Source organism: Choloepus didactylus, chromosome X (assembly GCF_015220235.1).
Source record: "Choloepus didactylus isolate mChoDid1 chromosome X, mChoDid1.pri, whole genome shotgun sequence".
NCBI classification, from domain to species: domain Eukaryota; kingdom Metazoa; phylum Chordata; class Mammalia; order Pilosa; family Megalonychidae; genus Choloepus; species Choloepus didactylus.
This window is the reverse complement of record NC_051334.1, coordinates 132,186,760-132,214,680: the sequence shown is the minus strand read 5'-3', so window position 1 is coordinate 132,214,680 and position 27,921 is coordinate 132,186,760. Positions and strand designations below refer to the sequence as shown.

The 27,921-nt window shown below is 41.0% G+C and overlaps 1 pseudogene; it reads right to left on the bottom strand.

The window, feature by feature from the left end:
* Positions 1 to 883: 883 nt before the first annotated feature.
* The window catches only part of LOC119522345, a 36,549-nt pseudogene continuing 9,511 nt past the window's right edge, over positions 884 to 27,921 (bottom strand).

The following is a 27,921-nucleotide window of genomic DNA, read 5'->3' as shown; positions in this document are numbered from 1 at the left end:
TCTCTGGTGTCAAGGACCACTGGACCATGGATAGTTTAGAAATACTCTGCAGCTAGTCACATAAAAATTCTAGACTAATTAAGCTCTGAAATTCCCTGATGCAAATTCCCACTAACCACTGAGGTAGAGGAGCAAAACATGGAAGTTGCCTCCAAACTAATTTGGGGGCTTTAGTAAACAGGGATAAAAACAAAACACTGTCCCACAGGCCAGCTTTAAAAGAACTACTGGGCATGGCATGTTAAAGATTCCATAGCACCATTTAGTATCCAACATAGAAAAAGAAGGGAGGGGCATGGGATGGGGGAGGTGTACTACTGGGGTCACTGCTGTGATACTTTCTATTCTGCCCTGGCCTGATTTGTGCAGCTCCTCCCAGCTGTCCTCTCATGGCCCATGACTCTCACTTCAAGCCTAAGCCTCCTAGTCTCAAGCATGCAAAGAAGCGCTAGGTGCAGAGGGTTCTCTGATGAGAGTGAGTAGGCAGTCCTCCCAAGAACATGTGGTTCTTCCACACCACCTCAACTGGAGGTGGGGCAGGACAAAGAGGATGATGAGTTACAGGAGGCAGAAGGCAGCTCTGAGAGCAGGAAGGAGAATTTGGCTGAGAGAACAACAGGAAGTTGCAACAAGCAGTGTCTAGGGTCACCTAGGTTGGGAGATATGAGGCTAAAAGCGGTAGCAAAGCTTTAACTGATGGGGGAACTAGTGTGCCTCCCCTTCCTCCTTTCTAAATTTCCCAAGAAGAATCCTGGGAACCCTGCTCCCTGCTGTCAAACTTCACACTCAAACAATAAGCCTGAAGGGAAGAAGTCTCTTCAGGGTCCGAGAAGTACCCGTTGAAAGTCCATCTGGTCAGGTTTGGCTTCACGGAATGGTAGCCTCATTTGTGAGTCTGTATGCTGCTGCAGATCTGGGCAAGATGGCTAGAGAGCTTCTTAATACTTCCCAAGGCCTCTGGATCCAGCTGTGTGATACTGATTTTCTGCAAGTTACTGGCCAATAATCACACACTCTCTCTGCCTCCCACTGGCACAGTAAGGAAAATCTCTTTGCTGTTGGTGAGGGGGCTGCCATTCATTGAGATATTGTAAATCTGCTCTTGGCTGCTGGAGTTCACAGGCCTGGGGTCTTGAAGACCCTTGAATCAAACCTGGGTGTCAGGCCTGAAGTTGGTTTCACCATAGACAACTCCAGTTGGCCCACAACTGGGGTAACTGTTCCAGTGGCTTGACCTTTTGTTTTTGCCTTTTCCTTGTATGGAATGGGTTCTCTTCTTGGTTGGAGGACACCTGACTCTTGCAGTTTGAGTATTCATATTTTTATTTTCTTCTTCTTCCACTATCATTTCACCACTTGTATTGCTTTTTGTGTTTTGGCAGATTTCAGGGGAGTCTGAATAGCTTCTGCAGTTAGTTTGTTTATTTCTGTGATATCTAGGTCAGCTGTTGCTACCTCTTCCAAGGCCTGCTTGTTTCCTCCAAGGGCAAAGTAGTCCAGTCAGTTCATCTCATGCAGCACCTTGGAGAGCCACAGGATCTCAATGTTGTACAGGTTATCTATCTCCTTGAGAAGATTCTGCCTGTCTGACTGAATTTGCTTCGATCAGATTTGCACTTCGAACTCAAAGTCCTTGAGAAAGGAGGCAGGCTTCTGGCTCCTCAAAGAATTGGTCTTGGTTATCCAACTGCTGCCTTTCCTAGCTGGAGCTATGGAGTTTCAGTGGAGGCTGTGGGTCACAAAATGAGGGTAGAGATAAACTTGGCTCCTCCAGCTGAGACAGACTGGCTCTGCTTCAACATTGTTTCTTCATGAAAACAATCAAAAGGATAGGGATAGAAGGTACCTTCCTTAATATGATAAAGGCAATATATGAAAAACCCACAGCTAAAATAATACTCAATGGGGAAAGACTAAAACTTTTCCCTGTAAGAACAGGAACAAGACAAGGATGCCCATTGTAACCAATGTTATTCAACATTGTGCTAAAAATGCTAGCAAGAGTAATTAGGCAAGATAAAGAAATAAAAAGCACCCAAATTGGAAAGGAAGAAGTAACCTTCACTGTTTGCCAATGATATGATACTATGTATAGAAAATCCAGAAAAATCTACAGCAAAGCCACTAGAACTAATAAATGAATACAGCAAAGTGGCAAGTTTCAAGATCAACTTGCAAATATCAGTAGTGTTTCCATACACTGATAATGAGCAATATGAGGAGGAAATCAAAAATAAAATTCCATTTTTAATAGCAACCAAAAAAATCAATTATTTAGGAATAAATTTAACCAAGGTCATTTGCACAGTGGTGTTTATGGTGGCAGTATTCATGATTTGCAATGGATTGAGGGGACCTAAGGGTACATTGATAAACAGAAGGGTAAACTGTGGTGTATACATACAATAGAAGATTGAGTCACTGCAAGAAGGAATGAAGCTGTGAGACATACAACAAGAAGAATGGAACTTGAGGACAATATGTTGACTGAAATAAGCCAGAAACAAACAAACAAACAAAAAAACATTGCAATGCCTCACTAATATGGACTAACTATAATGTGCAAACTGAAAATCGAATCTGAGAGCACAGGTTGTAATGGGAAGGCTTATGATAAAGATTCCTAGATTGTAAGCTCTTAACAGCAGTTTCATCTATTCCCGAGTTGTAATGGTTATTTATAAATTCTGAGATGCTGAGCTCTTTGTGTGTAACCTGGTCAGTTCATGGAACTTCAGATATTGTTGTGACACCTAAGAGTCAGAGCCAGAGTTTGGCAGCTATAAATGTCAGTATTACTGCATACAGCAACTGTTAAAGAAGCTGAAAAAGAAATCAGACTTCAATTAGAGATGAATAAAATTGACTTGGTTAGGACTAAGGTAAATCTGTCTAAAGGGTAAAGGATGATATTGACTGCATTTTAAAACTTAAACTTCTGTGTAAGACCAAAGGAAGAGATGCTTATTTGGGGCAAGATCAATATTTTTGGTAGCACACTCTGTAATTTAATTTCTATCATCAGTTTATTCAAACACCATAATTATATAGAACCTTGAACACCAAGTGAGATCTGGTTGGTTTGTACAGGTTAATGTGAAGCCCAAATATATCCCACAGTAATTTGAGCAGAGAATAAAAATTATTTGCAAAGACCCCTTATAGGACAGGGAATAAATGTGGAAATATTAAACTTCACCACCTGTGGAATTCCTGATATTCTCACAAGCATTGTGGACTACCAATTTAGAAGGCCAAGTCTTCAATCTGGGGCTTGCTTTTATGAAGCTTGTTATTGCAAAGGACATGATAAACCTACTTATAATTGTGTCTAAGGCTCAAACTCAGATAAACTCCTTGTTGCTCAGATGTGGTCTCTCTTTCTAACCCAAATCAGCAGGTGGACTCACTGCCCTCTCACTTATGTGGGATGAGATGGTTAGGTTTATGTGTCAACTTGGCCATGTGATGGTGCCCAGGTGTCTATTCAAGCAAGCACTGGCTTGTTACTGCAAGGGCATTTGTAGCTGATTAATAAACCAGAAGGCTGGATTAGTAAATCATTACTCAATTAACTGCACCTGAGACTGGTTACATCAACAAAGGGCATGTCTTCCACAATGAGAGAATTCAATCAGCTGGATTTAATCCAATTAGTTGAAGACTTTTAAGGGAGAAAGAGAGAAAATTCACTTCTTCTTTGGCTAGTCAGTGTCTCCTGAGGAGTTCATCAAACACCTTCATTGGAGTTGCCAGTTTGCTGCCTGCCCTATGGAATTTGGACTCACACATCCTATGTTATGGTATTTGGACTCATGCATCCCCACATTTGTGTGAGACACTTTTATAAAATCTTACATTTACAGATATCTCTTGTTGGTTCTGTTTCCCTAGAGAACCCTAACTAATATTGTTTGGTACCAGAGGTGGAGTGGTTTTTGAGAAACAGAATCTTAAAATTGGCTTTTACAATTGGTTTTCTACTATGATTAGATTCAAAGGCACTAATGATACCATTTCCAATAATCAAGATGGCACTGACAGACCATTGTGTGAATTGGCAATGGAGATATGCAAAATATCACCATTTGATTCTCCTAATCATACTGTTGTATGAAGCAAGGCTCTGGGTGACAGTGTTTTTGACAACTTAACAAAGTTTTGGAGTTAAGAGGTATAATGATGCTGGCTAGTTGCTCTTAGACACACTGTATAAAGTTATAAGAGAAAGGGACAAGCTAAAAGCTTCAAATTTGAAACTTAAATGCTGTATGACAGACGTAAAAGTTTCTATGTGTGCCTTGAAAGAAAATCTTATTTCCTGTGGCTACAGACTTCAGATTTCTGAAAAAGAGACCCAGAGTTTCATTATGCAAGTAGTAGATTTACAACATAAACTAAAATCTCAAACTCACAGGGTGACTGCTGTTAAATTAAAGGCATTGATTGTAGAATGGGATCCTGAAACTTGGGATAGGGGCATATGGATTGATAATAATGGCAGTGAGGACATTGGAACCTGGATTTTGCTGAGTCTTTGCTAGACATACCTGTAGTGGTCTGTCCTGAGGAAACAGCCCCACCTCCTACAGTCTGCCCTGAGGAGTCAGCTACCCAACCTCCAGCCTGTTTTGAGGAAAAAGCTTCCCAACCTCCAGTCTGCCCTGAGAAGCCTGCCAGCCAACCTCCACCTAAATAGATTAACCCTTCAGTGCCTGCTGAACCTATAATCAACTCACATGAGGAAGCAGCCCTCACTCTTCTGTCTGGAGAGATTAATCCTCTTTCATGTGATGAAACTGCAATGGAATGTCCTGAGGTAATTGGCTTGAGGGATACTTCTAATTCTTTTCATGACCTACCCCCACAACAACTCTTTTCTTCAAGACCTATAACTAGACTAAAGTTCCAACAGGCCCCAAATGGTGAGGTACACAGGATGACCCATGATGAAGTACTTTATTCTCCAAAAGAACTGCATGAGTTTCTAATTAATATAGAAAGAAATCAGAGGAATATATGTGGAAAAGGAAATTAATGGTGTGGAATAATGATGGAAGGAATATAAAGTTGGATAAGGCTGAATTTATTTATATGGGCCCACTTAGAGATTCTGCATTCAATGTTGTAGCTTGAGGGGTTAGAAAAGGTGTTAACAGTTTGGGTGGTTGGCTAACACATGGATCAAAAGGTAGCCAACATTACCTGAGTAAGAAATGCCAGAGCTACACTGGTATAATGCAGAGGAGGGGATTAAAAGACAGAGAGGTTGGAATGTTTGTGTGGATTTATCATGGAAGACCTGCTCACACACCCCTGGAATGTCCAGAGGACACATCATTTACCAGGACTGTGAGGAATAAATTTGTGAGACTAGCTCCATCATCCCTGAAGAGCTCTGTAGTCACCTTTCTCTGTAGATCATACATTGCTGTGGGAACTGCTGTCACTGATCTGCAATCCTTAAACACAATGGAGATACTTGGATCCCGAGGTGGCAGAAGCCACATGGCAGCAGTTAATCACCAAAGACAAGGTGGGCATGGCTACCATAGTGGAAAACAGGCTCAAAGCAGCAGTCAAAATAATCTGACTTGCAGAGACTTATGGCATTGGTTAATAGATCATGGAGTACCTAGAAGTAAAATATGTGGGTAGTCTACTAAATACTTATTTGATCTGTATATGCAGAAGAATTCTAGGTCAAGTGAACAAAAGTCCACTTTGAATTACAAAAATAGAGAGTTACTGCCCCTTAATCAATTCCAAGACTTGAGACAGTTTACAGACCCAGAGCCCCTTGAAGACCAGGTACCCTTGGGGAAGGACCCTGTTACACTGACAAAAATTTATACTGTTAATCTTCCTGCCAGCCTTCCCTAGGGGGACCTGTGGATTTTACCAGGGTAAATGTGCATTGAGGAAAAGGAAATGATCAAATATTTTGGGGATTATTAGACACTCAGAAGTGACATTAATTCCAGGAGACACAAAACTTCACTCTGGTCCACCAGTCAGAGTAGGGATTTATGGAGGTCAGGTGATTGATGGGGTTTTAGTTTAGGTCCATCTCACAGTGGATCCAGTTGGTCCATGGACCCACTCTGTGGTTATTTCCCCAGTTTCAGAATGCATAACTGGAATAGACATACTTAGCAACTGGCAGAATCTCCACACTAGTTCCTGACTCATGGAGTGAGGGCTATTATGGTAGGAAAGGCAAAGTAGAAAACACTAGAACTGCCCCTGACTAGCAAAATAGTAAACCAGAAGAAATACCAGATTCCTGGAGGGATTGCAATGATTAATGCCACTCTTAAGGACTTGAAGGATGCAGGGGTGGTGATTCCCACCACATCCCCATTCAACTCTACTATTTGGCATTTGCAGAAAACAGATGGGTCTTGGAGGATGACAGTGGATTATCATAAGCTTAATCAGGTGGTGACTTCAATTGCAGCTGCTGTTTCAGATGTTGTAGCATTGCTTGAGCAAATAATCACATCCCCTTGTACCTGGTATGCAGCTATTGATCTAGCAAATGCTTTTTTTCTCAATAGCTGTTAGTAAGGACCACCAGAAACATTTTGCATTCAGCTGGCAGGACCAGAAGTATACCTTCACTATCCTACCTCAAGGGTATGTCAACTCTCCAGTGCTATGTCATAATATTGCCCACAGGGATCTTGATCATTTCTCCCTATCACAAGACATCACACTGGTCCATTATATTGATGATATCATGTTGATTGGGCCTAGTGATCAAGAAGTAGGAACTACTCTAGATTTGTTGGAAAGGCATTTGTGTGTCAGAGGATGAGAGGTAAATCCAACAAAAACACAGGGGCCTTCCACCTCAGTAAAATTTCTAGATGTCTAGTGGTATGGGGCCTATTGAGATATCCTTTCTATGGTGAAGGATAAGCTGTTGCATCTGGTCCCTCCTACAACCAAAAAAGAGGCACAATTGTTAGTTGGCCTCTTTGGATTTTGGAGACAACATATTCCTCATTTGGTTGTGCTACTCTGACCCATTTACTGAGTGATCAGAAAAGCTTTTAGTTTTTAGTGGAGACCAAAAAAGGTGAGGTTCTTTGACAGGCTGAGGATGCTGTGCAAGTTGTTATGCCACTTGGACCATATGATTCAACTGATCCAATGTTGCTGGAAGTGTTGGTGGCAAATATAGATGCTGTTTGGAGCCTTTGACCAGCTCCTTTAGGAGAATCACATTGCAGGCCCTTAGGATTTTGAAGTAAAGCTTTACCATCATCTGCAGGTAATTACTCTCCTTTTGAGAAACAGATTTTGACCTGCTATTTGGCATTGATAAAGACAGAACACTTAACCATGTGTCACCAAGTTACCATGAGACCTGAGTTACCTATCATGAGCTGGGTGCTGTCTGACCTGCCAAACCATAAAGTTGGGTGTGCAAAGCAGCACTCAATCATAAAATGGAAATGGCATATACAAGATAGGGCTTGAATGGGTCCTGAAGGCACAAGTAAGTTACATGAAGAAGAGGCCCAAATGTCCATGGTCCTGCCACATTACCTTCTCTTTCCAAACCCACAGCTATGGCCTCTTGGGGAGTTCCTTACAGTCAGTTGACTGAGGAAGAGAAAATTTGGGTTGGTTTACAGATGGTTCTGCATGATATGTAGGTACCACCTGAAAGTGGACAGCTGCAGCACAGCAGCCCCTTTCTGGGATTTCCCTGAAGGACAGTGGTGAGGGGAAATCCTCCTAGTGGGCAGAACTTCATGCAGTGCACCTGGTAATTCATTTTCCTTGGAAGAAGAACTGGCCAGAGGTGTGTATGTATACTGATCCATAGGCCATTTTTAATGATTTGGCTGGATGGTCAGGGACTTGGAAGGAACATGATTGGAAAATTGGTGACAAAGAAGTCTGGGGAAAAGTTATGTGGATATACATTTCTGAGTGGGCAAAAAACTTAAAGACATTTGTGTCCTATGTGAATGCTCACCAGAGGGTGACTTTTGCAGAGGAAGATTTTAATAATGAAATGGATAAGATGACCTGCTCAGTGGATTCCAGTCAGCCTCTTTCCCCAGACACTCCTAACATTGCCCAATGGGCTCATGAACAAAGTGGTCATGGTGGTAGGGATGGAGGTTATGTATGGGCTCAGCAATGGACTTCCACTCACCAAGGCCTTCCTGGCCACAGCCACTGCTGAGTGACCAATCTGCAAGAAGCAGAGACCCACACTCATTCCCTGATATGGCACCATTCCCCAAGGTGTTCAGCCTGCTACCTGGTGGCAGGCTGATTACACTGGACCACTTCCATCATGGAAGAGGCAGTGATTTGTTCTCACTGGAATAGACAGATATCCTGGATATGGGTTTGCCTTCCCTGTATGCAATGCTTCTGTCAAATCTACAATCTTTGGATTTACAGAATGCCTTATCCACTGTCATGGTATTCCACACAGCATTGCTTCTGACCAAAGAACCCACTTCACAGCAAATGAAATGAGGGAATTGTAACATATGAATTTCTCTGGTCTTACCATGTTCCCCATCATCCAGAGACAGCTTGGTTGATAGAATGGTGGACTGGCCTTTTGAAGACTCTATTACAGTGCCAACTAGGTGGCAATAACTTCCAGAGCAGGGACAATGTTCCCCAGGAAGATGTGTATGTTCTGAGTCAGTGTCCACTCTAGGGTGCTGTTTCTCCCATAGCCAGGATTCATGGGTCTTGAAATCAAGGGGTGGAAATGGGAGTGGCAACACTCACTAACACTCCTAGAGATTCACTAGGAAAATTTTTGCTTCCTGTCCCTGCAACCTTAAGCTCTGCTGATCTACAAGCCTTATTTCCAAAAGGAGGAGTGCTTCCACCAGGAGACACAACAATCATTTCATTGATCTGGAAGTTAAGACTGCCCTCTGGCCACTTTGGGCTTCTCATGCCGCTGAATCAACAGGCAAGGAAGGGGATTACTGTACTTGGGGTTATTGATCCTGACTATCAAGAGGAAATAACACTGCAACTAAACAATGGAGGTAAAGCAGAGTTTCCCTGGATTACATGAGATCCCCTAGAGCATCTGTTAGTACTACATGACCTGTGATTAAAGTCAATGGGAAACGGCAACAACCCAATCCAGGCAGAGTGATGAATGGCCCAGAAACCTCAGGTATGAAGGTTTGGGTCACCCCAGCAGGCAGAGGACCACAGCCAGCTGAAGCATTTGCTGAGGGAAAAGGGAACATGGAATGGATAGTGGAAGAAGGTAGTGATAAATATGAACTATGATGACATGACCAGTTATAGAAACAAGGACTATGATGGCATGAATATATTCTCCTTGTTTTGTTATGAGTATATTTGTATTTGTCCATAAAGCACATCTTTGTTTTCTTCTCTATGTTATCCCCTTATCATATGACATAATCTATATTGTTCATTTTGCAGTATTTAAGTTATAGGAAATAAAGTTTAAGAGTCAATGTTATCCAAGGACTTCCTCCTACTCAAGACATTTAGTGCATTTCCGGTTGTACCCAGGACAGCTTGGTATTGTTAGGTGGAATATATGTATGTTATTGTGCTCTATTTATGGATTAAGTATGGTTTAAGGTGATGTGCATAACTGCCAAGTTGACAAGGGGTGGACTGTTATGGTTAGGTTTATGTGTCAACTTGGCCAGGTGATCTTGTCCAGGTGTCTGCTCAAGCAAGCACTGGCCTAACCATCTGCAAGGGCATTTGTGGCTGGTAAATAAACCAGAAGCTGGTTTATTAAATCATCAGTTAACTGCACCTGTGACTGATTACATCAATGAAGGGTGTGTCTTCCTCAATGAGAGAATTCAATTGGCTGGATTTAATCCAATTGGTTGAAAACTTTTAAGGTAGAAAGAGAAAGAAGCTTTGCTTCTTTGACTAGCCAGCATCTCCTGAGGAGTTCATCAAATGACTTCATTGGATTTGCCAGCTCACTGCCTGATGTACAGAATTTGTACTCATGCATCCCACATTTGAGTAAGGCACTTTTATAAAATCTTATATTTACAGGTATATCTTGTTGGTTCTGCTTCCCTAGAGAACCCTAACTAATACATGGGACATTACCCTCTGGAGTGTAAATCTCCCTGGCAATGTGGGATATGTTTCCTGTGGATGAGCTGGGACCAAGCATCATGGGTTTGAGAAAGCCTTCTTGTCCTAAAGGGGGAAGAGAAATGGAACAAAATAAAGGTTCAGTGACTGAGAGATTTCAAATTGAGTTGTGGTGTCATTCTGGAGTTATTCTTATGCATTATGTAGAAATCTTTTTCAGATTTTAGGATATTAGATTAGCTAGAAGGGAATACCTGAAATTCTTGAAACATAATCCAGTAGCCTTGACCCTTGCAAACAATTGTATAACTATATAGCTTATGCAGTGTGACCATGTAATTGTAAAAGCCTTGTAGCTCGCAGTCCCATTATCCAGTGTATGGGCACATGAGTAGAAAAATGGGGACAAAAAGTAAGTTAATAAAAGGAGTGGACAGGGTTATGGGATATTGGGGTGTTATTGTTTACTTTTATTTTTATTCTTATTTTTATTTTGTTTTTTGGAGTAATGAAAGTCTTCAAAAATTGATTATGGTTACTTGACTGCATTTTAAAACTTCAAATTCCATGTGAGACCAAGGGAAGAGATGTCTAGTTCATGCAAGATCTATATTTCCTAAACAATTCAACTCATGCAGTTTGTTCAAATATCATAATTACAGGGAACTTTTAATAGGAAGTAAGACCATGCAGGTTTTCATAAGTTAGTGTGAAATAGTGACACATCCCAAAGTAATTTGGACAGAGAATAAAAATATATATGCAGATCCCCCCCCCACCGAGGAGCTGGGGGAAAATGCAGAGGTGTTGAGCTTCCTCACCTGGATTGTTGCTGATGTTCCCACAAACATTGAGGACTGGAGATTTGATGTGCTGAGCTCTCTATCATGGGACTTGCCCTTATGAAGCTCATTACTGCAAAGGAGAGGCTAAACCTGCTCATATTTGTGCCTAAGAGTCTTCCCTGAGTACCTCTTTGTTATCAGATGTGACCCTCTCTTTCTAGCTAAGCCAACTTGGCAGGTGAACTCACCACACTCCCCCCTATATGGGTCCTGACTCCCAGGGATGCAAAACTCCCTGACAATGCAGGATATGACTCCGGGGGATGAATCTGGACCTGACATTGTAGGATTGAGACCATCTTCTTGGCCAAAAGGAAGATGTGAAATGAAACAAAATAAAGTTTCAGTGGCTGAGAGATTCCATATGAAGTCGAGAGGTCACTCTGGTGGGCACTCTTATGCACTATATAGATAACCCTTGTTAGGTTTTAATGCATTGGAATAGCTAGAAGTAAATACATGAAACTATCAAACTGCAACCCAGTAGCCTTGATTCTTGAAGATGATTGTGTAGCAGTATAGCTTACAAGGGGTGACAGTGTGATTGTGAAAGCCTTGTGGCTCACACTCCCTTTATCCAGTGTATGGGTGGATGTGTAGACAAATGGGGACAAAAAAACTAAATGAAAAAATAGTGTGGGAGGAGATGTTTTGGGTGTTCCTTTTTACTTTTATTTTTTTTTCTTATTCTCACTTTTTCTGGTACAAGGAAAATGTTCAAAAAATAAATTGGGGTGATGAGTGCACAACTCTATGATGGTACTGTGAAAAATTGTACACTTTGGATGATTGTAGGGTATGTGAATATATCTCAATAAAATTTAATTAAAAATTGATTGTGGTGATTCATCCACAATTATATGATGATACACTGAACAATTGATTGTACACTTTGGATGATTGTGTGGTATTTGAATATACCTCAATAAAATTGCATTAAGTAAAGGATGTTAAATTTTGTCAAATGTTTTTCTCATCAATAGAGATGATCATGTCATCTTTCCCCTATGATGTATTGATGTATATTACATTAATTGATTTTCTTTTGTTGAGCCAGCATTGCATACCTTGAATAAAACCCACTTGGTCATGGTGTATAATTCTTTTAATGTGCTGCTGGATTCAATTTGAAGCATTTTGTTGAGGATTTTTGCATCTATATTCATTAAAGTGATTGGTATGTGTCCTAGTTTGCTAATGCTGCAGAATGCAAAACACCAGAGATGGACAGGCCTTTATAAAACGGGGGTTTATTTCACTACACAGTTACAGTCTTAAGGCCACAAAGCATCCAAAGTAACACCTCAGCAATCGGGTACCTTTACCGGAGGACAGCCAGTGGTGTCCGGAAAACCTCTGTTAGCTAGGAAGGCAGCTGGCGTCTGCTCCAAAGCTCCGGCCTCAAAACGGCTTTCTCCCAGGACGTTCCTTTCTAGCAAGCTTGCTTCTCTTCAAAACATCACTCCCAGCTGCACTCTCTTTTCTCCCCCCAAGTTAGCTCATTTATATAGCTCCACCGATCAAGGCCCACCCTGAATGGGCGGGGCCACGCCTCCATGAGAACATCTCATCAGAATCATTGCCCACAGCTGGGTGGGGCACATTCCAAGCAAATCCAACCATCACCAAAACGCCTGCCCCACACAAGACCACAAAGATAATGGCATTTGGGGAACACAATACACTCAAACCGGCACATTCCACCCCCTGGAACCCAAAATGACATTATCTTTCCAAATACAAAATACATTCATTTCATCACAATGTCACAAAAACTTAAATCATTTCAGTAACAAAAGTTAAGTACAAAATCCCATCAAAATCAATTTAGGCGTGGTCAGTCCCAAGGCACAATTCCCCTCTAGCTGTGGATCTGTGAACCTAGAACAAGTTATGTGCTTCCAATATACAAAGGAGAGACATTCATAGGATGAACATTTCCATTGCCATAAGGAGAAACAGTAAGGAAAACAGGGTTAACAGGAGCAAAACAGTTCCTAAAACCCACAGGACAAAGTCCATTAGATTTCAAAGTCCGAGAGTCATTTACAGAACAATGTTGCATCCTTGGGGCTTGAGAGAGCGGGAGTCTAACCCTTCCTAAGGGCCTTTTCGGCAGCCCTTTCCTCTCCAAACGCTTAGGTGAGTGCTCCAATATATCCACACATTGGGGAGACCACCTTCTCGGCCCCACCCTCCTCAAACATCGGGGCAGCTCCCGGATTCCCTTCCATCTCCGGGTCACACGCTCAACCCCTTCAGAACAGTGTGGTGGCAGCCAGGCTCTCCCCAATTCCCTGGAAATGTGCTCCACCCTCTTTGGGACCTGAGGTGGCAAAACTCTTCCAGAGCATTGAGGCGGAAAGCCCGCCCTCGACCTCCAGGGCAAACTCACCCTTTCCATGCATGTGGGCTGCTCCACTCTCCCAGCCCGAGACCTCCTGACTCCAGACCTCAACCTCCATGGCTCTGTCTTTGAAGAGATTTTTCCTTTAATTTTTTCCTTGTCTGTCTCCTCCAGTCCAGACTGGCAATGCCTCTGTCTATAAAGATCTCGCAAAAATTCTGTTGGCTTTGCATGAAGCACGCAGGGGTCAAAGCCATCAGACAATAGGAGTTTCCACAAATCCTTTCTGGATAATTCCATCTCCAATCTTGGCTTGTACTCAAATGGCGGCTGGGTTCCATGTTTGGTTACATCCTCACATTGGGCTGTAGCTTCTGGGATTCCACCCCCTGGAAGCTCATAATTTTCCAAGCCATCAACTTCTGGTTTCTTTGAACCCAAGAGTTCAGTTCTAAGTTTATCTCTCTCTGCTCGCATTTTACTATAAGCTGCAAGGAGAAGCCAAGATACGTCCTCCACACGTAGTCTGGAGATCTCCTCAGCTAAGTATTCCAAGTTGTTGCTTCCAGATTCTTCCTTCCATCTGACACCAGGACTCAATTTTGCCAAATTCTCTGCCACTTTAAAACAAGGATCACCTTTCTTCCAGTTTGCAACAACACATTCATCATTTCTGCTTAAGTCCTCATCAGAAGTATCTTTAGAGTCCATATTTCCATAAACAGTCTCTTTAAAGCAGTTTTGGCCTTTTCTATCAAGCTCCTCACAATTCTTCCAGAAACTTCCCCTTATCCACTTAAAAAGCCGTTCCAACATGTTTGGTATTTGCAAAGTCAGCAGCAAAAGCACCCCACTCCTGGTACCAAAATCTGTCCTAGTTTGCTAATGCTGCAGAATGCAAAACACCAGAGATGGACAGGCCTTTATAAAACGGGGGTTTATTTCACTACACAGTTACAGTCTTAAGGCCACAAAGCATCCAAAGTAACACCTCAGCAATCGGGTACCTTTACCGGAGGACAGCCAGTGGTGTCCGGAAAACCTCTGTTAGCTAGGAAGGCAGCTGGCGTCTGCTCCAAAGCTCCGGCCTCAAAACGGCTTTCTCCCAGGACGTTCCTTTCTAGCAAGCTTGCTTCTCTTCAAAACATCACTCCCAGCTGCACTCTCTTTTCTCCCCCCAAGTTAGCTCATTTATATAGCTCCACCGATCAAGGCCCACCCTGAATGGGCGGGGCCATGCCTCCATGAGAACATCTCATCAGAATCATTGCCCACAGCTGGGTGGGGCACATTCCAAGCAAATCCAACCATCACCAAAACGCCTGCCCCACACAAGACCACAAAGATAATGGCATTTGGGGAACACAATACACTCAAACTGGCACAGTATGTAATTTTCTTTTTTTGTAGTATCTTTGTCTGGCTTTGGTATTAGGATAATGTTGGCTTCATAGAATGAGTTAGGTAGCTTTCCCTCCTCTTCAATTTTTTTGAAGAGTTTGAGCAGGATTGGTACTAATTCTTTCTTTAATTCTTGATCGAATGCACGTGTGAAGCTATCTGGTCCTGAACATTTCTTTTTGGGAGTTTTTTTGATGACTGATTAAATCTCTTTATTTTTGGTTGGTTTTTTGAGGTCTTCTGTTTCTTTTCAAGTCAGTGTTGGTTGTTCATGCTTTTCTAGGAAGTTTTCCATTTCATCTAAGTTGTCTAGTTTGTTGGAATATAGTTGCTCACAGTATCTCCTTGCTAGCTCTTTTATCCCTTCAGGGACAGTAGTTGTGTCTCCCATCTCATTTCTGATTTTATTTATTTGCATCCTCCTTTTTCCCATTATCAGCCTAGCTGAGTGTCCCTCAATATTATTAATTTTCTCAAAGAACCAGCTTCACATTTTGTTGATTCTCTCTATTGTTTTCCTGTTCTCAATTTCATTTATTTCTGCTCTAATCTTTGTTATTTCTTTCCTTCTGTTTGCTTTGTGTTTAGTTTGCTGTTCTTTCTCTAGTTCCTCCAGGTGAGCATTTAAGTCCTCTACTTTGCTCTTTTTATTTGTTAATGTAGGCATTTAGGGCAATAAATTTCCATCTTAGCATTGCCTTTGCTGTAACCCATAAGTTTTGATGTGTGGTGTTTTCATTTTCATTTGCCTTGAGATATTTACTGATTTTTCTTGTAATTTCTTCCTTGATGCACTGGTTGCTTAGGAGTGTGTTGTTTGCCTCCACATATTTGTGAATTTTCCATCCTTCTGACCATTATTGATTTCCAGCTTCATTCCGTTATGATCTGAGAAAGTGTTTTGTGTAATTTTGATCTTTTTAAATTTATTGAGACTTGCTTTCTGTCCCAACATGTGGTCTGTCCTTGAGAATGATCCATGTGCACTTGAGAAAAATGTGTATCCTGCTGTTTGTGGGTGCAATGTTCTGTAAATGCTGAGTCTAGTTCATTTATCACACTATTGAAAATCTGTTTCCTTATTAATTCTCTGTCTAGAGGTCTATCTACTGATGAGAGTGGTGTGTTGAAGACTCCAACTATTATTATAAAGATGTCTACTTCTCCCTGTAGTGATATCAGTGTTTGCCTCATGTATTTTGGGGCACTCTGTCTCAGTGCATAAATATTTATGATTGTTATGTCTTCTTGATGAATTGTCCCTTTTATTAATACATAGTGTACTTCTTTGTCTCTTTTAATTGCTTTATATTTGAAGTCCTATTTGTCTGATATTACTACAGCTACCTTCACTCTTCTCTGGTTGTTGTTTGTGTGAAATATATATTTCAGCCTTTCAACTTAAACCTATTTTCATCCTTGGGTTTAAAGTGTGTTTCTTGTACACAGCATATAGATGGGTCCTGCTTTTTATTCCATTCTGCCACTCTATGTCCTTTTATTGGGGAGTTTAATCCATTAACATTTAATGTTATTACTGTAAAGGCAGTACTTCCTTACTTTCTTTTACCATGTTGTCTTTCAGTTTTCATGTGACATATCTTTCTTTCCTTCTGATTTTATCCTTACTGGTAATCTTCATTTCTATGGTCTTCTCCAAATCTCTCTCTCCTGTATTTTCCTATCTGCCTGTAGCATTCCTTTAGAATTTCTTGTACAGCTGGTCTCTTGTGCACATTCTCACTCAGTTCCTGTTTCTTTTGAAAATATTTTAAACTCTCATTTTTAAAAATTCAGTTTCACGAGATATATTCACATACCATACAATCATCCATGGTGTACAGTCAACTGTTTACAGTACCATCATATAGTTGTGTATTCATCATCCCAATCCATTTTTGAACATTTTCTTTACTACAAAAAAATAAAAATAGGAATTAAAATAAAAGTAAAAAAAGAACACCAAAAGTATTCCACCACCCCCCATTCCACCCTATTCTTCATTTAGTCTTTGTCCCAATTTTTCTACTCAACTGTCCATACACTGGATAAAGGGAGTGTGAGCTGCAAGATTTTCATAATCACACAGTCATACATGTAAGCTATATAGTTATTCAATCATCTTAAGAATCAAGGCTAGTGGGTTGCAGTTTGACAGTTTCAGGTATTTCCTTTTAGCTATTCCAATACAGTAAAAATATATAGCACATAAGAACGTCCTCCAGAATGAGCTCTCAACTCCATTTGAAATCTCTCAGCCACTGAAACTTTATTTTGGTTCATTTCACTTCCCACTTTTGGTCAAGAAGATTTTCTCAATCCCACAATGCTGCATCCAGGCTTGTCCCCAGGAGTCATGTGCCACATTGCCAGGGATATTTACACCCAAGGGAGTCATATCCCATGTAGGGGGGAGAGCAGTGAGTTCCCCTATTGAGTTGGCTTAGAGAGGGGGGAGCATATCTGAGCAACAAAGAGATTCTCTGGGGGAAATGCTTATGCACAATCATAAGTAGGGTTAGCCTATCCTTTGCAGTAAGAAGCTTCATAAAGGCACACCTAAGATCGAGGGCCATCCTATTAAATTGTTTGTATTCAATGTTTGTGAGAATATGAGTGATAACCCAGGTGGAAAGTCCAACATTTCTGCATTTTTCCCAGTTCCCCAGGGGCATCCTGCAAAGAAATTTTTATTATCTGCCTAAATTATTTTGGTATGTATCAGGGTTCCACAGTAACCTGTAGAAACCTATCACATTTCATATCCTATTCAAAGTTCCATGTAATTATGGTGTTTGAATAAACTGACTGTATGACTTAAATTATTTAGTTGGCTGCAGAAAATATCGATTTGGCAGCAAATAAACATCACTTCCCATGGTCTAACACAGAAGTTGAAGTTTTAAAACACAGTCAAAATCATCCTTTACACTTTGGCCTGATTTGCCTTGGTCATTCATATCTCTAATTGAAGTCTGAACTCTTCTTCAGCTTTTTTAACAGTTGCTGTATGAGGAAGTACTGACATTCATAGCTGCCAAACTTTAGCTCTGAGTTTCAGGTGTCACACAGATTCCCAAAGTTCCGTAGACTGACCAGGTTATACACAAAGAGCTCAGCATCTCAGAATTTGGAGATAACCATTAGAACTCAGAAATAGATGTGACTGCTCTAAGAGCTTACACTCTAAGGACCATTGCAATAAGCATTCTCCTAATAAACTGGGATCAAAAATTCAAATCTCAGAGTTTACACATTATTGTTAGTCCATATTAATGAGGTATTAGAATGTTTGTCTTCATTTATGGCATATTTCACTCTAAATCCTACCTCAATAACCATTCACCTAGTTAGATGTCTCACAGCTTCATTCCTTCTTGCCGCTGTTCAGTATTCTCCATTCTGCTCATCAGACGATGTACCCTTAGACCACCTCCATCCATTGCAAATCATAAATACTGCTGCCATAAACACCAGTGTGCAAATGCCCATTCATGTCCCTGCTCTCAGATATTCCAATATATACTACATAAAGAGGTTGCAGGACCTTATTGCACCCTCATACATAGCTTCTTGTGAAACCACCACACTGTCCTCCAAATAGGCTATATCATTCTACTTCCCCACCAATAGTACATCCTTCTCTCAATGTGTTCTCCAGCACTTGTATCCTCCTGTTTATAATTTTCCCTGCAATTTTATAAAGATATATTCATGTACCATACAATAATCCACAGTGTACAATGAATTGTTCACAGCATCATCATATAGTTGTGCATTCATCACCACAATCAGTACTTGAACATATTCATTACTCCAAATTATTTTAAAAAAAGAATAAAAAGAAAAGATGAAAAAATAAAAATGCCGTGATACAATATAATAATAAAGTCAGACAACAACTCCACTACCAAGAATCCTATACCCCTCCCTTATATCTCCCTATCATAGACATTTAGCTTTGGTATTTTGCCTTAATTACATTTAATGGAAGCATATTACAATACTGTTAACCAGAGACTCTAGTTTGCTTTGATTATATTTTCCCCCATACCATTATTTTTTCAGTGCCTTGCAAGTTTGACATTCATTTGTTCTATCACATATAAAAACATTTTTATATTTTTACTTTTAATCACCATGATTGACCATGTTAGGTTTCACTAAGTTATACAGTCCCAGTCTTTATCATCTATCTTTCCTTCTGGTGTCATACTTGCCCCTTGCATACCTCTTTCAGCTTTACTCACAGACATCTTTGTTCAGTGTACTTACAATTTTGTGCTACCATCACACATTATTATGCTATCCATTTCTGGATCTATATAATCAATCCAGTTGAACATTCTATACTCCTTCAGCATCAAATGCCTGATCCCTCCCCTCTTTCTATCTCCTGATAACTTGTGTTCTCAGCTTTTAACTCTCAAAATTTGCTCATCAATGTTAGTTCATATTAGTGAGATCATACAGTGTTTGTTCTTTGTTTCTGGCTGACTTTGCTCAATATAACATCCATAAGGTTCATCCAGGTTATTATATGTTTTGTGACTTTGTTCTGTCTTACAGTAGCATAATATTCCATCACATGTATATACCACAGTTTGTTTATCCACTCATCTGTTAATGGACGTTTGGGCTGTTTTCATCTCTTTACAATCATGAATAATGCTGCTATAAACATTGGTTTAAAAAACTCCATTTGCAGCTTAGCTTTCATTTCCTCTGAGTATATACCTAGTAATGGAATTGCTGGATTCATATGGCAATTCTATACTTAGCTTCCTGAGGAACCACCACACTTGTCTTCCAGAGTGGTTGCACCATTCTAAATTCCCATCAACATTGGATAAGTATGCCTCTTTCTCCACATCCTCTCCAGCACTTGTAATTTTCTGTTTTCTTGAAAATAGCTGTTCTAGAATGTGTGAGATGATATCTCATTGTGGCTTTGAATTGCATTTCCCCAATAGCCAGTGATCTTTTGCATCTTTTCATATGTTTATGAGCCATTTGTATTTCCTCTTCAGAAGTGTCTTTCCATGTCTTTTGCCCATTTTTAATTGGGTTGTTTGTCTTTCTGTTGTTCAGTTGTTTGATCTCCTTATATTTTCTGGATATTAAACCTTTATCAGATGTGTGGTTTCCAAATATTGCCTCCCATTGTGTAGGCTGCCTTTTTACTTTTCTGACAAAGTCCTTTGATGTACAAAAGTGTTTAATTTTGAGGAGATCCCATTTGACTATTTCTTCTTTGATTGCTCATGCTTTGGGTGCAAGGTCTAGGAAACCACCTCCTATCACAAGATCTTTAAGATGTTTTCCTACATTTTTGTCTAAAAGTTTTATTGTCTTAACACTAATGTTTAGGTCTTTGATCCATTTTGAGTTAACTTTTGTATAAGGTGTGAGATAAAGACTCAGAAAGCAAGGAAAGCAAAGAAACAGAAAAACCCTTTTCAGAGCTGGGCCACAGTTCCCTGGGTTTACAAAAGAGAGCCTGTGTTGGTGCCCATTGCTATGGGCCCCTTTTTCTTGGAGCCTAGCCCTTTTCCAGTATTCTGAACAACACACCCTCCAAAAGTCTGTTTTTTATTTTCTGTTTTTGTTAACCTCACCTCCTCTCTGCTGGGCAGAATCCCCAGGGTTCCTTTTGTTCCTGCTCTAGATTTATCTGTGCATGGAACTTTTCTTCAGCAGTATGAATTTGTTAATTAATTCTGCAATTGTGACTGGGTTGAACCTCCTCCTTGCTCCCAGCACAGATTGTTTATTTTTCCCTCAGGGAACCTGCTCCAAGACAGTCTGCCATGCCTGAGGTTAGGGCACCATCCCCCTGGCTGGGGAAATTTATGGGACTTTGCTGTGAACTCAGAAATTCCACCCATTCCAGACTGGTGTTTGATGCATGAGCAGTCATAGGGGACCCTGAAATGGCTGTTCCATACAGTTCTGGGCTATTTACCAGATGCCTAGAGGAGTAACTAAATTCTACCCCTCACTGCTCCACCATCTTCCTTCAACCTCTCCCACCAATATCTCTCTCATTTTTGAAAAAGAGTTTTACTGGATATAGAATTCTTGGTTGGCAGTTTTTCTTTCTTCAGTGTCTTAAGTATGTCATACCCCTGCCTTTCATGTACATGCTTTCTGCACAGAAATCCACACATTGTTTTATTGAGCTTCCCTTGTATGTAATGGAACACTTTTCTCTTGCTGCTTTCAGAATTTTCTCTTTGTATTTGACATTGGAGAATCTGACAAATTAAATGTCTTGTAGTAGGTCTATTCTGATCTATTCTGTTTGGGGTATGCTGTGCTTCTTGTATCTGTAATTTGATGTCTTTCACAAGAGTTGGGACATTTTCAGTGATTATTTATTCCATTATTCTTTCTGCCACCTTTCCCTTCTCTTCTACTTCTGGACACTCATAACACATATATTTGTGCATTTTACGTTATCCTTCAATTCTCTGAGATCCTGTTCATAGTTTTCTATTCTTTTCCCTATCTGTTCTTTTGTATGGATTATTTCAGATGTCTTCTCCTCTAGTTCACTAATCCTTTCTTCTGCCTCTTCAAATCTGCTCTTGTATGTCTCCATTGTATTTTGCTTCTCTTCTTTTGTGCCTTTTATTCACATAAATCCTGCCATTTGTTTGTTCCAGCTTTTGAGTTCCTCCTCATGTTTGCCAAATATCTTCTTTAAATCCTTCATCTCTTTTAAAACATTTTCCTTCCACTTATTAATTTGATTTATAAGATTTGTTTGAACATCTTTAATTAGTTCTTTCAACTCCTGAATCTCATTTGGAGTGTTATTTTGTTCTTTGACTGAATCATGTCTTCAGGCTTCCTGATACGACATGATTTTTTTGCTGGTTTCTTGACATTGAGTTCTTTGATTAGTTGATTCTTGAGGTTATTTTCTCTCTTTTACCTAGGATTTTCTTTTTGATTGGCTTTGTTCTCTATCTGTTCTTTGACATTCAGTTCAACTTATTATAGACCTCTAGCAACACTTCTGTTTATCTGATCAGTATTTTTCCATTTGTGTTTTCCTGGTTCTTTTCCTGCTTACATGTAATGTTTTTGAGGAGGCTCTCCCCAGATAGGATTGATTCCAATCAGTTTTCCCCAGATAAAACAGGCCCAGGGCTAATGAAGTGGGTGTAATCAGTATTGAGGTTTCTGGAGATGAGACCCAGCAGGTTGCCAGTCTTTCCTGTGAGGCCTTTTGATTCTATGCTTTTTCTATCAAACCCAACAGGTGGCACTCAGCCCACAGCTCCCCACTGGCATAAAATGGTTTTGTGTCTTTAATTCTCAGCAGACCCTGTTCCAGCCAGGGGTGTGGTTGAGAAAGAGGCTGAGGCATCAGGCAGTCTTAAGCAGCTGTTTCTGCTTTTCAGCCCCTAGGGTGAATTCTCTGAATGAAAGCCACTACTTGTGCTGGGCCCTGCCCCCACCTTTCTTGTGGAAGATATGCCCTTCAGGGAATTATCTCCATCACCTGACTAGTTACATTGTCTCTCAGATATTCTTTAACTTGGCCCTTGCCTGGGGCAGTGCTGACAACTGAAAAAGCCTGCTGCTTTCTTTATGCTAAAATGTAAAAAGAAGTCCTTTTCTGAGCCAGTCCCCAACCTCCCAGTTCAGCAATAAAGAGCCGGAGTTGGTACATAGTTCTTTGTGCCTGTTTTTGGGGGCACAACATTTTCCTAGTATTCTGCACCCAGCATACTCCAAACACTTCTGGCTATTTTTCCCCATTAGCCTTGCATTCTCTCTTCTGTGGAGAGGTCTTTTTTCTATTCATGCTTTCTCCAAGTTTATCTGTGCTTGGAATTTGTATTCAGCAGTCTGAATTTGTTAATTAAATCTATAATTGGAGCTTCATTGAGCTATCTTCCCTTGCTCTTAGTAGTGACTATTTCTTTTTCCCTCAGGGAATTTACTCCAGACCAGTCTACTGTGATAGTGGGGGAGAGGGGTGCTAGCCTCCACAGATTAGGAGACTTACTTACAGTCCTTCTCTTATCTTAACCTTTCCACTCTTTCCAGACTGGTGTACTATGTGTGTCTTGTCACGTATATTCCCCAAAGAGTTGTTCCAGTCTCTGGCTATTTACTAGTTGCTCTAGAGGATGAACATAATTCCACACCTCCCTAAAACATCTTGTCACTGAGCTCATAGAATTTTGTAGGAGTTCTCTTATTTTCATGGTGGAGGGATAAGAGGACTTATTTTATTTTATTTTGAAATAAATTCAAACTTACAGGAACAGTTGCAAAAACAATACAAAACCCATACACAGAACTCCAGCATACCCCACCCCCTCCCCTGATACCCCAATCCACCAACTTTAACATCCTGTCTCTACCATTTCTTCTTTCCATCCCTCCCTCCCTTCCTCCCTCCCTCCCTCCCATGTATCATACATAATCTATTGCTCTGTCTTCTGAACATATGAGAGCAAGCTGCACACATCCTTGAAAAAACAATATAATTCACATATACAATTCCCATGAACAAGAACAATCTTTTATGCAATCCCATTAAATGCAGCTAAGAAGTTCAAGAAATTCAACATTGATACAAAGCTTACATTCTATATATTTTTTTCTTATGTCCCAACTGTGTCTCTTTGAGCCTCCTCTCCTCCATCCTCAGATCCCATCCAGGATCATCCTTGGCATTTAATTGTCATTTCCTATTTAGACTGTCTTTTCTCTTTTTATTTTTAATTGTGGAAATATATATACAGCCTAAATCTTCCCATTCCAAACCCTCCCAAGCATTCCATTAGTGGGATTAATCACATTTAGAATGTTGTAATGCTATCACCTTCCCACCATCCATTACTAGAAATTTCCCTTCACCCCAAACAGCAACCCTACACTCATTTCTTAACTCCCCATTTCCCCTCCCCCCACTTCTCCTAACCCATACTCTACTTTTCATCTCCATGGTCATATTCTCTGATAATTTCTCTGTGTTTACCATGGGGTCTAAATTTAAACTCTTAAATATATAACAATCTTGTTTTTCTTTGATACCAACTTAATTTCAATAGGACATGTAAACTATGTACCTATACTCCTACATTCCCCCACCTTTATGTAGTTCTTGTCAAAAATTACATATTTTACATTGAGTCCAAAATCACTGATTTGTCATTAGAGTTTATGTATTTTAGATCCTGTAGGAAGTAAATAGTGGACTTACAAACCAGAAATTATTGACTTCTATTTGTATTCCATTGTGGTCAGAGAATGCGCTTTGAATATATTCAATTGTTTTTTTTTTTTAATTTATTGAGGCTTGTTTGCATCCCAGCATATGGTCTATTCTGGAGAAAGATCCATGATCACTAGAGAAGAATGTGTGTCCTGGTGATTTGGGATGTAATGTTCTACATATGTCTGTTAAATTTTTCTATATATCTCTCTCTTTGTTTCTCTGTCAGTAGGGCTCCCTTTAGTATCTGAAGTAGGGCAGGTCTTTTATTAGCAAAATCTCTCAGCATTTGTTTGTCTGTGAAAAATTTAAGCTCTCCCTCAAATTTGAAGAAGAGTTTTGCTGGATAAAGTATTCTTGGTGGGAAATTTTTCTCTCTCAGAATTTTAAATATGTCATGCCACTGCCTTCTTGCCTCCATGGTGGCTGCTGAGTAGTCACTACTTAGTCTTATGTTGTTTCCTTTGTATGTGGTGAATTGCTTTTCTCTTGCCGCTTTCAGAAATTGCTTCCTCTCTTCAGTATTTGACAGTCTGAACAGAATATGCCTTAGAGTAGGTTTATTTGCATTTATATTATTTGGAGTTCGCTGGGCATTTATGCTTTGTGTATTTATATTGTGTAGAAGGTTTGGGAAGTTTTCCCCAACAATTTCTTTGAATACTGTTTCTAGACCTTGACCCTTCTCTTCCCCTTCTGGTACACCACTGAGTCTTAAATTTGGATGCTTTATTTTACCTATCATATCCCTGAGATCCATTTCAATTTTTTTTATTTTTTTCCCCATTCTTTCTTTTGTTCTTTCATTTTCCATTCTGTGGTCCTTGAGGATGCTGAGTCATTGTTCAACTGCCTCTAATCTTGTATTATGAGTATCCGGAGTCTTTTTAATTTTGACAACAGTTTCTCTTATTGCCATAAGATCTTCTATTTTTTTATTTACTCTTGCAATTTCTTCTTTATGCTCTTCCAGGTTCTCCTTTATGTCCTTTATATCCTGTGCCATGCTCTTCTTCATGTCCTTTATGTCCTGTGCCATGTTCTCATTGTTTGATTTTAGGTCTTTGATTAATTGCATCAAGTACTCTGTCTCTTCTGGTCTTTTGATTTGGGTGTTTGGGTTTGGGTTCTCCATAACATCTGGTTTTATCATACGCTTTAAGATTTTCTGTTGTTTTTGCCTCTTGGCATTTGCTTCACTTGATAGGGTTCTTTCTGGATATAAAAAATACTGCTCTCTAATTTGTCAGCTCTACACCTTGGTGGTGTATACTTTCTCTAACTAGCCAGCAGATGGCATCTGTGAGTTACCTATTCCCCTCAAATCAGTTCTCCCCAACTTTGTCTTTGTGGTGTGTGGGGATCTGATTCTTGTGGGGTTCAATTGGTGCACCAAGGTTGGGTGTGTTGTTGGTGTTGTCCGCCCTGAGTGTGGGGCTTTTGTCTGGGTGGTTAGGGAGACAGGGCAGCTTTAATAATCAAACCTCCCAGGTGTTCCCAGAGATTTAAGGCTGTTGCAAGAGTTTTAACCTTCATCTCAGTCTTGCCACAGATTCTCTCTGCTGCTGACCCACAAGTCCTTGTTATTAGTGTAGGGTCCCTGGGATTCCCTAGCAGGTCCCCCTTCCCAGCCATGCTATTCCAGGACCTCTGCTGAGGGATAGCTGTGCCATGTCACAAGTGTGCACTGGCCTCCAGGAAAGCCCTGGGCCATTGGGCCATGCAGGGGCATTCCTAGCCTGCTTTAAAGATGGTTGAATGGGGCATGTTAATTTCCCCCTTTTCACACAGCTCCGCCTTCCCAGCTTTGGAACAATTAGCTGTGGGTGCACTAAAGGCCACTGTCCACAGCCAATACTGTGGTGTGTGCATGATGCTGTGGGAAACACTCTTGGCATGGCTCTGGGCTATGGCTCCATCCCAGGCAGGAGTGACTCCAGCCCGCCGGGGAGATGGCTGCAAGGGGTGCAGTTTCTTTCTCCTTTTGGCTCTCCTCTTCCCCCTGGCCCTGAGGCAATCAGCAGTGGGTGTGGGAAGAGCTATCCTCCACACCAGACACTGTGGCATTGGCTACAGCCCACTCCTGCCATGATTCACTGCATGGTTCTCACTGCTATATCTGCAGCCGCTCCCAGGTTTTTTTGTTTGTTTTTTTTCTTAAAGAACTGGTCCATCTCCAAATGCCAACCCATGGTTTCTCCACACCACAGTGTAGCCACAAGACTTTCAGCTGGCTTACTCACTTGTTTCAGAATGCAGACTCCCGGTTTCACCAAACGCATGGTCCCTGTGGATTTTTCAGACCTTGTCCAGCTGGTGCATCACTGGAACTGATGTTCTGGGTCACTTTCTGGATTTTTTCCAGTATTTTTCATGGAGGTGTTTTTTTTTTTTTTTTTTTTGCCCTGTCTCACCTAGCCACCATCTTAGGTTCTTGGAATAAGAGGTTTTAATCCTGGCTTTTTCAAGATATGGAAACTGAGGTACAGAGGAATCATATCATTTACTACTAATAATGATGAATTTGTCCCTTTTAAAAATGATATTAATGAGGTGGGGCAAGATGGCAGAGTGGTGAGGTGTAGGTTTTAGTTACTCCTCCAGGGGAGTAGGTAGAAAGCCAGGAACTGCATGGACCAGACACCAGACAGCAATTTTACTTGGGCATACTTCATACAATACTCAAGAATGTTTGGAACAGCTGAGATCAACAAAATCTGTAAGTCCTCACAGCCAGGGGAACCATGACCCTCCCTGCCAGGCTCAGTCCCATGGGAGGAGGGGCCATTGGTGCTGGCAATGAGGAGGGAGAACTGCAGTTGTGGCTCTTATTGAAAACTCAGATGGCTGAACCAAACTCCAAACATAGATACACTGAGACCAGACACTGGAGAATCTGGGAACAGTCAGCCTGGTGGAGAGGAGACAGGGCAAGCAAAAACAGCAAAAAAAAAAAACCACCAAAAATAGAAACAGACACTTTTTGGAATTCTGGTGAACATAGAATGGACAAGGGCAGGGCTCAAACAGAGTCAGGCTCATATGCAAATCCAGAGGGCAAGTTTCCTTGTCTCAAGAGCTGGATTCTCTGCTTTATTGATTGTTCCTTAATGGCCCTAATCTCCTTGACTTTTAGCATTTCAATAGCCCATTAGATCTGCAAGGAGGGCCCTTCATTTTTTTTATCTTTTTATCTTTTTCTAAAACAATTAAGAAGCCCAGAACAGAAAGACTCAAAGACTTGCAATTTGGACCCAGACAAGAGCAGAGTTAAGAGAGCTCTGAGACACAAAGCAATAAGTCCAGTGGCTGAGAAAATTTGCTAAACACCACAGCTTCCCAAGAAAAAGGGGCCATCCCCTTACAGCCATCTTCCCAGCAGGCTGGGAGCACTCCTGCCTGCCACCAATGCCAGAGCCCAGAGCTGCCCCAAACAAACCAGTGTGATGAGAAGTGTTTCCAACAACACATGCACACACCACAATACTGGGCATGGGCAATAGCCTTTCCCACACCCTCAGCTAATTGTCCCAGAGCTGGGAAGGCACAGCTGTGTGAAAAGGGGGAAATTAACACACCCCATTCAGCCATCCTTTCAGCAGAATGGGATTGCCCCTGCACAGTCCTGCAGCCCAGAACCTCCCTTAGGGGACAGTGCTTACCATTCCTCAGTAGAAGACCTAGGTGTGCATGGCTTGGAAGAGGGACCCACACACAAGTCCCAGGGATCATATGCCAATACCAAGGACTTGTGGGTCGGTTGCAGAGATAAACTGTGGCAAGACTGAACTGAAGGATTAGACTATTGCAACAGCTTTAAATCTCCAGGAACACCTGGGAGATTTGATTATTAAAGCTGACCCGCTCCCTAACTGCTCAGAAACATGCCCCATAGGCAGAGTAGGCAACGCCAACTAAATATGCAAGCTTGGTGCACCTATTGGACCCCACAAGATGCACACTCACACTCACTGCAAAGACAAAGT